Raw genomic sequence first — 15,451 nt, 5'->3', positions numbered from 1 at the left:
TCAGCATACTGAAGTAGCATTTCCAGCAGTACTTGTGGCACCTTAGAGACTAACCAATTTATTTTGGTTAGTCTCTAAGGTGCCACGAATCCTCCTTTTCTTTTTGCGAATACGGACTAACACGGCTGTTACTCTGAAACCTGTCATTTCCAGCAGTGGAACTCAAAGCACTTAACAGACTCAGCGAGGCAAAGTGACTTGCTCAAGGTCAGATTGGGAGGCACTGGCAGAGCTGGTCCCCTGACGCCCATTCCTTCTTCCGGTCCATTGCACCACACTGCCTCTACTGAAGCCAGTGCATTTACACCCGGGGTCAATTTGGCCCACTGACCACGCTGTGGTCACCCCCTTGTACCAGGGCAGAATCTATCCACCTTGCGTACAGGGTATGCCGCACTGATCCATTACCGACCGGCCCGGCTCTGTGCGGGAATAAATATATACAGTATTGTGTTGATTTCTTTTTTTCAGCTGTTTCATTGACGAGATGACTCATGGGCTGTTAATGCTCATGATGTGCTCTGACTTCCACCTCAGCTGCAGAGCAGGAATGTGGCTTCCGAAAGGGATGCAAAGAGGGTGTGTGGGTTGTGTGTGGTGGGGGCAAGGAGGGGTGATATGTGAGCCTTCCTTTGTCCAAATCCACCTTCCAGGTGCAGCCGATCACCCCTTTCTTCTCTGCCCCCAGGTCTGGAGGAGCTCTGCCAAGGTCCAATCAATGTCTCATTGTGAGGGAAAGAGAAGAAAGAGCAGAAATCAACCCAGGGTGTCTTAAATAAATAAATAAATAAGCGAGCATAAAAAGATTCAGTTTCACATCTAGTTCCCGGCACTCGGCCCATGTCGCGATGACATTTTTTCTCACTGTAGGTCAGGCATGGGGGAGGAGCGGGGTGTTGAATTATGCACCATCCTTTCTTCTCCTGCAGCTAAAGCTGCCCTCGGTCCTGATGCCTGATGGGCTTACGTCCGCTGTGCAGCCCACATCACAGGACTGGCACGTAACGAGCAGCCCCTGCTTGAGAATGGCCGAGAGAGGATAGCAGGGAGGTGCTAAGATAGAGATACTTTGTGGGCGCCTCTCCCAGAACAGCAGCGGGTGCCGTGTGCTGGGACTGAGGGCCACCCGCCTGGGGTGTAGAATAGTACGTCAGGCTTCAGGGGCGTTAGCAGTGCTGGGGGAGGACCAGAGGAGCAAGGGGGTCGGGGGGGGCTGCAGTTAAGGACGGAGCTGCACTGTCAGAGTGGCGTGAGAGGGGTGTTGTGGGTCAGGACCAAGGTGCAGAGCTGGAGCCGTGCTTGGGAGCCACCTGCCCACATTCAGCCTGGGGCTCGAGTTAACGCTGTCAGGCCCACGTTGTCATGAGCACCAGGCTCAATGACAATGGAAAAGGGGAAAAAGAAAAAAAGAAAAAAAACCCAAACCACCCACATCTTTTCCTTACAAAGGAATGTTCCTGCCTGTTGCATCTCCTTGGCCTCCAACTACACCAGTCGTTCTCAAACTTTTGTACTGGTGACCCCTTTCAAATAGCAAGCCTCGGAGTGTGACCCCCCTTATCAATTAAAAACACTTTTTTATATATTTAACACCATTATAAATGCTGGATGCAAAGCGGGGTTTGGGGTGGAGGCTGACAGCTTGCGACCCCCCATGTAATAACCTCACGACTCCCTGAGGGGTCCTGACCCCCAGTTTGAGAACCCTGAACTACACTGTAAGAAACCTGATGGTCAAAACCACTCCCAGGGAATCAGCCTAGGACAGGGGTCCCAAATTGTGTCGTGTGGAACACATCTTTATAGAGAGTTTCTTGTGGACACCTCCCCTGCCATTGGTGATCACCCAGCCCCCCCCTTCTCCCACTGGTGATCATCCAGCCCCCACCTCTTCTCCCACTGGTGATCACCCAGACTCCCCACGCCTTCGCCCATTGGTGATCACCGATCTCCTACCTCTTTTCCCACTGGTGATCACCCAGCCCCCCCCTTCTCCCACTGGTGATCAGCCAGCCCCCACCTCTTCTCCCACTGGTGATCACCCAGTTCCCAACTCTTCCCGGAATGATTTAACTGGGAATTGGTCCTGCTTCGAGCAGGGGGTTGGACTAGATGACCTTCTGGGGTCCCTTCCAACCCTGATATTCTATGATTCTATGATTCCCCCTGCCACTGGTGACCACATAGACCTCTCCCGCCCAATCAGAGATAAGGAGAACACCCCGCCCCTCCCACTGGTGTTTGTGTGGCTCCCCCCTTGGTGATAATGCAGCCCCATCTTGGTTCCCACTGGTGATCGAGTAACTTTCCTGTGGCAGGCCCAGAACTTCCTTATAGAGAACATTTATATTAGGAATGTATTTGACAGCCTGCTCCTGTTCCCTTGGGAGCTGATGGCAGCTTCCTATTGATGTTCATGGGAGCAGAGTCAGAGCCTATGAAAGACTGAGGTACCAGTGGAGAGCTAATCTTCTAAACTGTCTTTCTGTTGGGCTTTTCAAGTGAAATGACAAGATTTTGGTGCCCAAACCCCATTGACATTCTGGGTACCTAACTCCCCTGGGATCCTTTCACAATCCCAGCCAATGGTATCACATACTTCCTTCCACATCACCTTTGTCATAGGTGAGAGTCGGGCCAGATTTTTAAAGGTATTTAGGTACCTAACTCTCATGGATTTCAATGGGAGTTCGGCCTGTAAAGTGCCTTTAAAAAACTACCCCTTAGATTGTATCTGTCATTCACTTATTGTGAGGCTTTGGTCTAGTCACTTCCCCTCCCTGGGGCCTCAGTTTCCCCATCTGTACAATGAGGAATGTTACTGTATCCCCTTGTACAGCACTGGAGCCCTACGGATGAAAAGGGCTAATTATTATTTACTTTCTGAGTTATATCGTAAGCCAGTCAGATCACATATCTCATCCACCACTATGCAAATGTCTAGTTAAACTCCACTTGGAGATAGCGTTCTAGCACATAACAAAGGGGAAATAAAGCTGAAAAATTCCCTCCATTCAGCCAAGTATAATGGTGATGGATAGTCGAATCTATTTTCAGGGTACCGCCGGTGCGGGAAACGTATTGTTCGTGCTGTGGCTGCAGCATGAGGGACGAGAACTCTAACATTCATCTGACGCATGAAAACAAAATAAAAAATAAGCCTATTTTCATCCTCAAGGCTGATTTACTGGCCAGGCATTGTGGCAATAAGAGAAAGGAATCAAAGCAAGGAACCACTTAAAATTTGCTGAGGAGAATGGTGGAAATAGCGAGGAGGAAGGCATCGCACGAGTCAACCGCATTATTCATTTGAAAGCCACTGGGCCCGCGCCAAAGCTGGTACACGCTGGCGGAGCTGCACTGACTTCGAGGAAGCTGATTTACCCCGACGGAGCATCGAGCCCTTTCCGTACTGATTTACCGCCAGGCCCCCAAGCGCCCTCTAGAGGTGCAAAACGGGGGGACAAATTCCCCTCGGAGTTCTACCAGTGCAATTTCAGCCGGCCCCGATTCCGAACTGAGACTGGCATAAATCGGGAGTAACTCAAATCAAGGGACGTTGCACAGGTCTAACACCAGGCCAAGGGAAATCAGAATCGGGCCCATGGACTTCCATGGTGTTGCCCTCTAAGCACAATAGGGATCTTTTCACCCACCTCTGGGGTGGGCTGTGTCAGGCCACGCAACAGTGCACAGCAGACACTACACAACGATCGGGAAAGACGTGACGAATGCCCTTGCCAGGTACGGCAACAGGGAGATGGAACGTAATGAATCATATGGGAATGCAGCGAGGACACTGACATTCCTATTCTTGCGAATGGCCCAAGGGGATCTTTAATGACCACAGGTGAGTTTTGCATCTGAAAAAGCGCCTCCTCGCGCCACACTGGTCACTGGGGCCGTTCTGACTCACGAGAGAACGTGCTGCCTTCTGAACCACCAACCGCAGCCGGATTTCCCTGCCAAATCGCTTCCGAGATCTAACAGCGATGGCAGCCAAAGCCTTCGCTTTCCCGGTGAAACACAAAACGACGTGTAAGGAACTGGGCAGTAAGTGATGCAGTTCCCATCCTGCCTGAACCCAGGTCTCACAATGAGAAGCAAGGCCGGAGAGAGTTAAAGCATCGTGAGAGGTACCAATGCACAGACGTTAATGGCCTCTTGCCTTTAAAACGGTTCTGAGCAGAAAGCCGACCGTATGAAAAATCAGCTGTGACTTCCTGCTCAAGTTTGTCCCAAGCTTTTTAGCTGCATGCTCAGCATGATGACAAGCTCCATATGATTGATGGGTAGATGGATGTCCTTTCGGATTCATATACCATCACCATCAGTAAAGATTCTGGAGCCACAGCTGAGAGCTCATGGTGCATGGGACAGACTAAAATTCTGCTCCCTCTTCTGCAGCTGCCATAAATCAGGTGTGAGGAGTTGGCCGGAAGGGGGAATAAAGCCCCAAACCCTTCCGGCCTGGTTGTGAAGGTGCCGAGCACACAGATGCCAGTAGGAAGTCTGGGCGCTTAGCAGCTCGACTAAGCAGGGCCTTTGGGGCTCTGGCAGTAAACTAGGCAGCTGTGACTCAGAAAACATATGGCATGAAATTTTCTGCTGGAGTCATGGGTGAAGCTCCATTAACTTCTGAGGAGTTTTGCTGATTTGCACCGGTGGGGAGTTTTCCCCATGGGGAGTGAATATGTGCTACAGAAAGGAGCATTTTAACAGTCAGGACCACACTCCAGGGCTCGGCTATTCCCTATAAGAAGATGCAAGCTCGACAAGTTCCCAGGTAGGTCTGGGAAGCCAGAGAACTCCAAGGTGCCACTGAACTTTTTGGGACAATATTTCAAAGCAGAAAGCCCCAGATGCAGGGCCCAGACCCCGCCTTTCAATGGCTGAGTTAGTCACACAATGCTGTGTGAGAGGCAAATGTAATCTCTACTGCCTCGGTCCCCTCTCTCCTTCCCTGGTGTGGAATTTGAAACATGCAGAGGGCTAAACCATGACTTGGGCTATAGATGGGCCTATGTAGGGGAATAAAAACCCCTTCTACTTCCATTCAGCTTCTCTGCATCTTGGGTCCAGCCAGGTAGATATAAAAGGGACAACACCCATCTAAGGTACTTATCTGGCCCCCTTTATCATTGGATTTGAGGACCTCACAATCTGCCATGTATGTACCCTCACCGCCCCCCTGGGAGGGAGGGCTGGGCTATTATCCCCAGTGCACAAAAGAGGAACCGAGGCACAGAAAGTCTAAATGATATGCCCAAGATCATGCAAAGAGTCAGTAGCAGGGCAGGGAAATGAACCTAGATCTCAGCTACAGCCCTTACCATTGGACAAGTCTTCCCCTCTTATCTGCCTACACCCTCCCAGGAGGTGGGTGGGGAATAAGAGTCCTCCCTTCTGCTTGAGGAAAGGCCATGGTAGCATGGGGAATTGAGGGAGGGGTCCCCAACAGCCTAGCAGACAGTTCTTGCGTGGGTGACTCCTGTCACTAACACCCCCAGGCAAGGCACAGCCACAGCACAGGGGCAGGGCTATGGGTCTGTGCCCAGGGTCTTGGTTTGCCTGAATCTGGCTTGGGTACAAAGAACCAGAGAAATCTGGCCGGATGGTATTTCCTTCCCGTCGTGACTAGAAGAGTTTGCTACGGTCCCGGCAAGTATTTTAGCAGGTGCTGAATTTGCTGTCGAGCTGAGCACCAGCCCGGGCTGCTCAATAGCCTGCAGTCAACGTGCAGATTTATAGCACTGCCATGAGAAGGGCTAGATGCTAAACCGTGCTCCCAGGAGTTTCATTAATCATAGGGAATTAATATGGCATTAACAAGGGCTAGGGATTATATGGAAATTCAGCTGCAATTCAGCATTAGTTCTCGTGTCATCATTTTAACCTGCTGTCACCCTCTGTTTAGTTGGACGTGTCAGGCAGGCAATAGCGGTGGTCTCAGTCTAATGGCTAGGACATATGTCTGGTTCTTTTCCCGACCTAATGTGTCACTTGAGCAAGTTGCTTTGCTTCCCACTCTTTGTCTGGTTGAGCATTCTGGAGTAGGGACCATCTCTCACTCTGCATCTGTCCGTACAAGCGCCTGGCGCAATGGGGCTCTGATCCCAGATGGGGCCCCTGGGTGCTCCCATAGCTGCCTGGTGCTTTCCATGTGAACCTGTTGGTAACAGAACGGTCATGGGCCAAACCCATCCCTGCTGTAACACTAATGAAGTCAGTGATGTTACAGAGGTGCGTTTGGCCCTGTGTCTGCAGACAGAAGAGGATTTAGGAGCAGCTCTCAAGGGCCCCAGCTTTCCCTCTGGCATCCGCAAATAATTCTGAGGGCCAATTTCAACCTGCAATGATTTGTAAGGGCATTCTGAAGCCATGCCGGTGTTTAAAAACACCTCCCTGCACCCAGGTCCTTAGATCTCTGTATGGCCTAAATTAGCAGTGGTTTGTACCTGCAAACCTGTTGATGCAAAAAGGACTGAGCTGAAAATCAGAGCCTTAGTGCGGATGAGTTAACTCTTCATTTATTTTGACTTTTATTACAGTCGTGCCTAGAGGCCTCAGCTAAGTTTGAGGCCCTGTTACGCTAGGAGCTCTAAGTACACCCAGTGGGAGACAGGCAATCCCTGCCCTAGAGAGTTAGCAATCTAACTAGACCATGCACTCCCCTAAAAGGATGGAAGGGGGAACAAAGGCAAAGTGACTTGCCCAAGGGCACAGAACAGGTCAGTGGCAGAGCTGAGACTAAGACGCAGGTCTCCTAACACCCAGGTCAGGGCTGTACCCATTGGACCATGCTATCCCACGAACTGCTGTTGTCAGAGGGAAGATCAAATGTGTGTCATTTAGCACCTTAAGCTGAACTCAGAATTGAGTCTTGGGCAGAATGGGCAAATGTGTAATTCACTTAGCTACACCCTTCCCTTTGAAGTTACAACAGACATGCTGGTGACGGGTTATAATAGCAGCGAATTTCATTTCTATTGCACCTTGTAATGTAGAGGCTTCCTAAAGCACTTTGTGAAACTATACATAGACAAAGATCACTTCCACACACTGCTGGAATGCAGTCACCTCTGGGGTAAAGCACCGCAGCCCTTGAACGGTATACAGCAACACTGCTCAACAGACAGTAAGCAGAAATACTCATGTCAATCAGGGATAACTCCAGTGACATCAGTGTATCACTCCCGTGCACAGCTGGCTTAAGAGCAGAATCAGTCTTGAGGTAACCAAAGGAAACTGCAGGGAGGAAGATGGGAATTACCCACACTGGGTAATTATTAATTAGTACAGTAGTACCTAGAGATTCCAACTGAGCTCAGGGCCGCGTTGTGCTAGGCTCTGTACAGACACATAGGAAGAGACTGTCACTGTCCTGTAGCGCTCACAATAAGGCAAAAGGGTGAGAGGGGAAAACAGAGACACAAGCAGATGAAGGGACTTGCCCATGGTCTCCCAGCAGAGCAGGGGCAGAGCCATGAAGAGAACCCAGCTCTCCTGACTCATCCGCTAGGCCCCAGGAACACCCCTTGTTTTACAAGAACTGCCCCCGGATCTTTAGCAAGTCAGGACTTCAGCTTGAGCCCCTAGCAGGAAGGAAGCATGTCCCACAGCGAGGAGCCCCCAGGCACCGACCTGCATGGAGCGTGCAACGTACTGAGTCACCACCCCACTTCCTGTAGCACCTGGGCTCTTTTGTGCCCCATCCGAGCACTGACAAGGTCACAGCCTGCAGTGCCATGGCCACCAGCTACCGTGAGCTCTAGCTAGCGGGTACAAGCATAACAGCCTCTGTGGGAACAGGCCAGGTGTTCATTCTGATCATGTCCAGCTTGCAGACGCTGGCATGATAGTAATGGCTTGCCTGCACTTCTGCCCGGAGGAGGATTTTGCACGGGAGTCATTGTCCTCCCCGAGAGAGATGCGATAGCAAGCACGGGATGTAAGCACGTCAGGAGGTTTTTATTTGAGGTGGGCAGGCTGGGAAACAAACCGCACCCGCTACAATTTCACCCCCTGGGGAAGACTGGAAACATAGAAACAAAGTTACCAGCTGGCTCAGCTCCTCCCCTGGTGTAAATCAGCCCTGGATCAGGCAAAGCGCCTGGTACAATCCCACTGCTAGAGCAAGGACTGCGGGACTGAGCCCACGGACTTTAAGGCAAGTTGCACAGGGTGCTGCATCAGCACACGCAGAGTCTATCCTTTGCTTTCTGATGCACCCTGTGCAACGGGGCCTCTTGGGTGAGACATGAAGAAGGTCCCAGGTCCAAGGGAAGAGGTGATGTTTATGGCAATGCAATTAAGGAAAAGAAAGGGAGAAAGGGCGGGAAGAGACATTCCCTGGAGGGGAGGAGGGATAGGTTAGCCCACCACCTTGCATCTACCACTGTGGCATGTGATGCCGGCCCCTCTTGGAGACAGGATCCTGGACTAGATGGGCCATTGGTCTGATCCAGTCTGGAAATCTCCACATTCTCCTATGGCCGATCCTGGGAGTGATGCTTTGAAACATCCCAGAACATCACTGGAGTTTTTCTAGCCTGCTCCTTTGTGCATAGGTTGCTTTCTGCCTTAATTACCCAGTCTGTCTTCTCATTTGACCAAACTCTCCTCCTGTCTCTTCCACTGTCATGTTTGCTTATTATGCTTACTTCTATTTATAGCCTTTCCTTACAGAACCTAATGATAGGTTGAAGGACCCATCAGGAGAGATGGATTCCTATGACCTGGAGGGGAAAGAACTGGCGGGTTTGATATACAGCTTTCTTGTGGGTGTCACATTTGACTCCTTCCTCACAAGAGAAGATGTGTTTGCTGGAGGAAGGAAATGCACTCAAATAAAGCTCCTTTCTCTGCAGGGGGAGGATTAAAGATTCAGCAAGCTTCCCAAGTGGCTTGTTATTTTTTACATTCACTTACTGCCACAATGAGGTTATCCCCCCACGCCGCCTTCCCCATTCTCCCAATGCAACCAGGCGGCTGCACTCCGCTGTGTCCAACAAGGGCATCGTTACAAAACACAACACGGTCCATTCGCAGGCAAATGGGATTGCCTGTGAAGAGCCTGAGGCAAAGGCTGTAGCAAGATGTGTTTCACATCCTTGCTGATGTCCTAATGAATACACATTACCGAAAGGCACATGATTTGATTAAGAGGTTACACAAGACAAAGAGATCGGGCCCACATTTGCTGCTTGGGCCTCCAGAGATCTGTCTAAAGATGGCAGGACTGGGACCATGGGAGGGATGTCACCCCTCCTCAAGGAGATGGGGCTGGCAGGTGGGTTGGAAAAGCCTGAAGAAGCATCGAATCAGGTTCACATTCAGGGTATGAGAGTCTGATTTGGGCACATGGCCAAGCTCTTCCTCATATGAGTTGTCCCATCGAAGGGACCGGGACATCAGCTGGTGAAAAGGCCATCGAAGCCAATGGAGCTACACAAGTTTACACCAGCTGAGGATCCAGCCCTGTGAGACTGCTTGTGGGAGTAAAGGGCTCACTGGTGTGACTGAGAGCTTGCACGTCCTGCCCCACCGTCCGGCAAACCGGGACCTGTTCCGCAACCCGGTGCGCTCGTGGGAAGGTCATGCAATGTCATCGTGATACAACCCAATGTCATGTCAGAGGCCCCAAAGAGGCCATGTCCCTGGGGTCAGTTGATAAGTTGTATCATCAGTTGCTTGACCACGCTTTGGTTCATTATGAAATATAGTCAAGAGACCAAAGAACCAGCATCAGTCAAACTTATTGCTAAGAGCCAATATGAATATAGTACAAGGAAAAGTTTCAATATGATACCAGTCTCTGGGAAGCTGCCTCATGCCGTGTGGTCGCATGCACCTGACAAAGAAGGTGTGCTCCCAAAGCTCCACTCCTCAAGCTATCTTTTTATACCCGACCTATTTACAATTAAGAGGCACAGTGTACGTCATCTGAAACTTGATTTAACCAATCAGCTTTCCACCTTTTTTTCCTGTTATCAAGGACTACCCCTTATCTTTCTGGTCTGGACACATGCATTCCAGGTACCCAGGGGTGTGAAAGCTGTACTAGGGTAGAACAATCATATGTCTTGTCATCTTCCTTTGGGGCATTCCAGTGCTGGCCTGTGAGAATAACTCCCTCTCTGTTGCTATGGAAAAGCACTCATCTGTCCTGATCTTGACAGTTCCCTATTTGTTCAAGCCAAAACATGCTTCTGTGAATGCAAGAGGTTATGGGATATTTAGCATAAGTGAGCAGGATTATATGGAAAGCATAGGCCAATTTAGGCTATATAACGGCTATTATATGCTTAATACATACTGATATATGTGTGGTGCAGATAATACTTACTGGGAATGTGCCATACAGATATGCTGGCCCAGCATATATTAGTCAACAGGCTCGTCAAGGGGGAAAAGCTGACATTATGGTCAGGTGAGCAGGGCTCATGGTTTTACAGCCCAAAGCATTGTACAAATATTACTGACTGTACAGACCATAGGTCAGATTCCAATCTTCATTACATGGGTATAAATCCAAATTAACTCCACTGACTTCACTGTGTAACTGACCCCCTGGGTAGAGGAATCACACTGTCCACCACCAAAATGCAGTCACCTCTGAGCCACAATGCAGCAGCTGTTTATCAGAGCATGGAAATGCTACACACTAGTCAGAGTCATAGAGTTTAAGGCCAGAAGGGACCATGAACCCTAGTCTGACCTCCTGTGTATTGCAGGCCACTAAACACCACCCAGCCACCCCTACACCAAGCCAACCACCAGAATTAGACCAAGGTATTACAGCCCTCAGGAGACTAGACTGTTACATGTTACAGCAGAGAACAGAAGGGACGGAGGTGCACCAATGCCTGAGGCCCTGCAGTGGCAGGGCATTGATTTGGTGGGATATACCTAGATGAGCCTGGCAAGTGACCTGCACCCCATGAGGAAGGCAAAAAAACCCCAAGGTCCCTGCCAATCTGAACTGGGGGAAATTCCTTCTCAGCCCCAAACATGGCGATCACTAAGACCCTGAGCAAGACTTACCAGTCAAGCACCTTAGAAAGAGAATGATCAGCACCACCCTAGAGCACCGGCCCACCCTGACCAGTGTCCCATCTCCAGCCACGGCCATTTCTGATGCTTCAGAGGAAGGAGCAAAAAAAGCCCAATACACAGAGGAAAGAAATTCCCTTCCTGACTTTTACAGGTGACTGACTGAAGCTTAGTACTAGCTTAGCACAGGGAGCAAAACAGAAAACTGTGCGATGCAGGGCAGGATCTACATAGGCAGAAGGTCGAACAAGATGCATTCTGACCAGGGCTAACATCCCTACTCTTGCAAAGAGCTCTCTGGGACCTGGAATAATGGTGTAGCCCTCCCCTGATGCATGGCTCAAACTTCCTCCCCAATGCCTGATAATCAAAGTGGCTTCTCTGTGCTCCTTACATGGGCTGGGGCCTTTCTTTTGGTGCCTGGTGCCTCCACGCAAGGTGACTCCTCCTCTCTGTGCTGGGAGCACAAGAGGTGCTGTCCCTTGGGAAAATGACTAATGCAGCTACTCTGGTCACCAGGAATATAACCCACTACCCCAACACCACAATACATTAATACAAACCCCAACCAATGAAATGCCATCCTCAGAAAGAGCAGTATAACACCAGGGACATTACTGGGGACAGGAAACAAAGGCTCTATTGGAAGGAAAGGGTTAAGATCAACGGAAACACTAAAACACAATTCTATAACAAATCCCCCCCGACCTTCCTGCGTTCACCACTACACACAAGCCCCAGCTCACTCCCTAACACCATTCCGGGTGGAAGTGATGCTGAGGATAAGTCCTGTGATGAGAGATGCAGTGCTGTGAATGCTGGCTGGCTTACACACAGAAAAAGGGGGATCCCATACAGTGTCTTCACCCCTGAGTGGGGCAGGGTCCCCTGCTGGCTCCCTGCTGTATAGTCCTGAGGAGGTCTTGGCTGACTCTAGGTAACCAGCACTCGGTGGGTTCTCTGCCTTGCTGATCGCAGGTCTCCGCAGGGCTGGCTCCAATCCCACACTCAACTGTCCACCCCCATCATTCGAAGTCCCCCTTGGAGTGGGAGAGTTGATTACAGACTCCCCAACCTGTGCTGCTGCTCTCACCACTCCGAACTGGCTCCTCGTTGGCCTAGCAACCTGTCTATGTAAGTCGCTCCATCCAGCTCCCCACTGGCTTGTGGAAGCATTGCCAGACTAGTCTGTCCCTGCCCCAAACCCTAAACAGGCTGGGAAATGGTGTCCAGAGGCTCTGGAGCCATAGTCCAAAGAGTAGGACCCCGAGAAGCTCCGTTCAGCGTTCCAGGAGCTAGCAAACTCCATAGCAGTAAGAGACCAGGAGCTCAGTTTTATGGAAAGAAGTGGAGCCTGAATCTCACACCTGTGCAAAGCGGGTGTCAAGTGCTGCCACATCAAATGGGCGTGTTTTACACCCACCTTGTACAGGTATAAATCACTCCACAAGGTGCAGGGCAAAAGGAGAATCAGGCCCAGTTCCTCCAGCATCGGCGCACCCCCTGACGCCCTGCAGGGGCCCTGGTTCAGTACGGACCAGCACCACTTTCTGCAGCAGCCTCCGGTCCGGGGTCTCCTGTCCACCTGCTCTTCCCTAGAGGTTTCCATCTATCAAGCTGGCCCATCTCTTGCTTTGCTTGTTTTGCTTTGTGCTCAGTGCGACCCTGTGTTTTTCAGCAGCGCATGGATTCTGTCTTTCAAGTCTCTCTGGCTTTGATCTCTTATGCTGCGCTTCATGTCTGAGTGGCATTTGCTTTAGAAACCGACCACCAGGCAGACAAAATGTGTTTGCCTACCGTAAAGGGAGCATGTGATGATAGCACTTGTCTCTCTCTTTACCCAGACAACTTCCAGTTATTTTAAAGGCCACTCTATCCAACTGGCTTTGGGTCACTCTTAAAAAAGCTACGTCCAGTCAGGGAGGTATTTCTCAGTAAAAATCCAAAGCGCATCACAGACCAGTGGAAGAAATGGCAGCTCCCCCTGTATATATTACTGTAGCATATTGTTACAGCTGGGTCAAAAGCAGGCTGCCTCCCTGGCAAGTAACGTCGCCAGCCCTACTTCCCATCACTTCCTTGATTAAGAGTCCCAGTAGGTGTTGATTCACTGATGCAATGTGAAGCAATGGTCTGGTCAGTGCCAGGTTGATACACCGGACAATCTGCAGCTTGAGGTATTTACAGCACATTCTGCACCTCGCAGCACAGAAAAGATGCAGCCGTTGCAGCCCTTGGGCAGGTTTCAGACATTGCAGAACCGAGATTAAAGAATAAACCATCTGACGGAAACGGCAGCTCCCTAGCCCGCAACATACTTCCAGCCCCTCCTGACAAATGCCCAGGGTAGCACTCGGGCTCTGCATTGAAGCTCAGTAAACTGGAGTATGGTAGGACCGTGTGTGTGTGTGAATTGCTTAGTCCAGGCCAGTGGTTCTCAACCCATTTACCATCGTGGGCCGCATATGCAGATCTCTATGTGTTACGTGGGCCACAGCCACACAGCATATAGGCTACCTGTATGGCCCTGAGGATGTCACATGGGCCGCAGCTGTGTGCTGATTGGGCCGCAAGCTGCCCGGGGGTTGAGAACCACTGGTCCAGGGCAACCCCTTTGAGACTGCCTGGTACCCGCCTCCCTCAGGTCCTGTCAAGGAGACTCCTAGTTCCGGGTGCCGATTTCTAGCCATCAGCCAGAAAGAGGAGCAGTCCTAGAGAGCCCAAAGAGCCCATCTCGCAGCAGTGTTCCCAACGCATCCCCAGGGAGCTGTGTAGGGGCTGAGCAATGGGCACCTGTGGGTCAGGATTGGGTTTGTTTTAGCCACGGCCCGGGGCCTGCTCCTGCACTACAGACATCAGTGAGGACTTTGCCGTTGGCCCTGATTTGCGAGTGGGGCTGAACTGTCCTCAGAGCAGGATCCGAAGGCGTGAGGAATAAAGGTGACTGCACCCAGCTCTGGTTTTTGGGCTAGCCAGGGATTGGTTTGGTCCCCTGCCACCCAATGTAAATTACAGCAACCCTGAGCTCCACCCCACTGACTAGGGCCCCCAGGGGATGGCTGGGAAGCCAGCAAAAGCAGGAGCTCAAAGATGTGCTGGCCATGTCCCTTTCCCACTGACTATTCCCTCTATGCCAGCTCTACATCACCCCAGGGATTCCCCTTACGATGAAAGAAATTCCCAGGTAGCCAGTTATGCTGGCATATGGCCATTTTGCTCCATACTGACGCAGTGACAAGGGGACGCAGCAGATCTGAGAACTGGCCCATTGATTTCAATGGGTGCAAGATCAGGACCTTAGTTACTGACTTATTGGGTGACCTTGGGAGAGTCATTTAAATCCTTGGTGCCTCAGTTTCCCCATATAGTAAATGAGCTTACATAGCTATTTCCTAGCGCTGATGTGAGTCTTCATTCATCAGTAATATACTTAGATAATAGGTGCTTTATAAGTGCAGAGTATTATTACTGTTATTAAGATAAATTATTAAGGGCAGAGGAAATCTTTGGAGAGAAATCAACTCTCATTATGTTTCCCTCCTTATGAACATTTAGAGGTTGCTCCTGGAACTTGCCTGAAATCCCTGAGTGGTGTATTAATTATTGCTATATCTTAGTTTCTGAGTATTTTAATTAAAGCCAATAAATTCCGGAGGGGGGGGGGCCAAGAGGATCTTCCCAGGGTGAAATATTCTGTCTTTGTCAAACATGCAACCTCTGACTAAATCAAAGTGCCACTTTTAACAACCGTGGCCATAAATTGTTTCTGGCGTAACAGCCTGGGCTGACCCATCACTGCTCTCCCAAGCACTGATCAATATGATTTTTTTCCCAGCGGCTCCAAGATGGGCTCAGAAAACATCGTTTAAGTCCATGTGGATTTCACCCAACTCAGTGGCTTCCCTACACCTTCCTCACACCCTGCGTTGGTTTCACGTGTGATGACATGAGTGGAAGATCTAACAGAAGCCCCTAACTGAGATCAGGGCCCCATTGTGCTCAGTGCCAGACACACTTAGACAATCCATGTCCTGAAGATCTTACAATCCAATAGACAAGGGGTGCTTTATTACCCCCATATTACAGAAGGGGGATCTGAGGCAGAAGGCGATAAAGTGACTTACTCCAGGCTGCACAGGGAGTCTGTGGCAGAACAAGGAACTGAACCTAGATCACAGGAGGGAGTGTGGCCACACTTGGCATCCTGCCATGCTCTATAGGGGCACCAGATGCCTGGGCTATGGGGTTGCCCTTGCCCCCACATCTCTTAAATCAGGGAGAGGCATACAGCTCCCTTTCCATCCCCACTGGTGGATCTGCTCCTTTTAGGGTGTCCGTCCACATAATGGAGAGGGAAGCATTCACACCAAGGAAAGGGAACACTGGATTGTCAGAA

This window comes from Caretta caretta, chromosome 19, assembly GCF_965140235.1.
Source record: "Caretta caretta isolate rCarCar2 chromosome 19, rCarCar1.hap1, whole genome shotgun sequence".
In the NCBI taxonomy this organism is placed as follows: Eukaryota; Metazoa; Chordata; order Testudines; family Cheloniidae; genus Caretta; species Caretta caretta.
The sequence above is the reverse complement of the archived record's forward strand: the minus strand, read 5'-3'. Positions refer to the sequence as shown.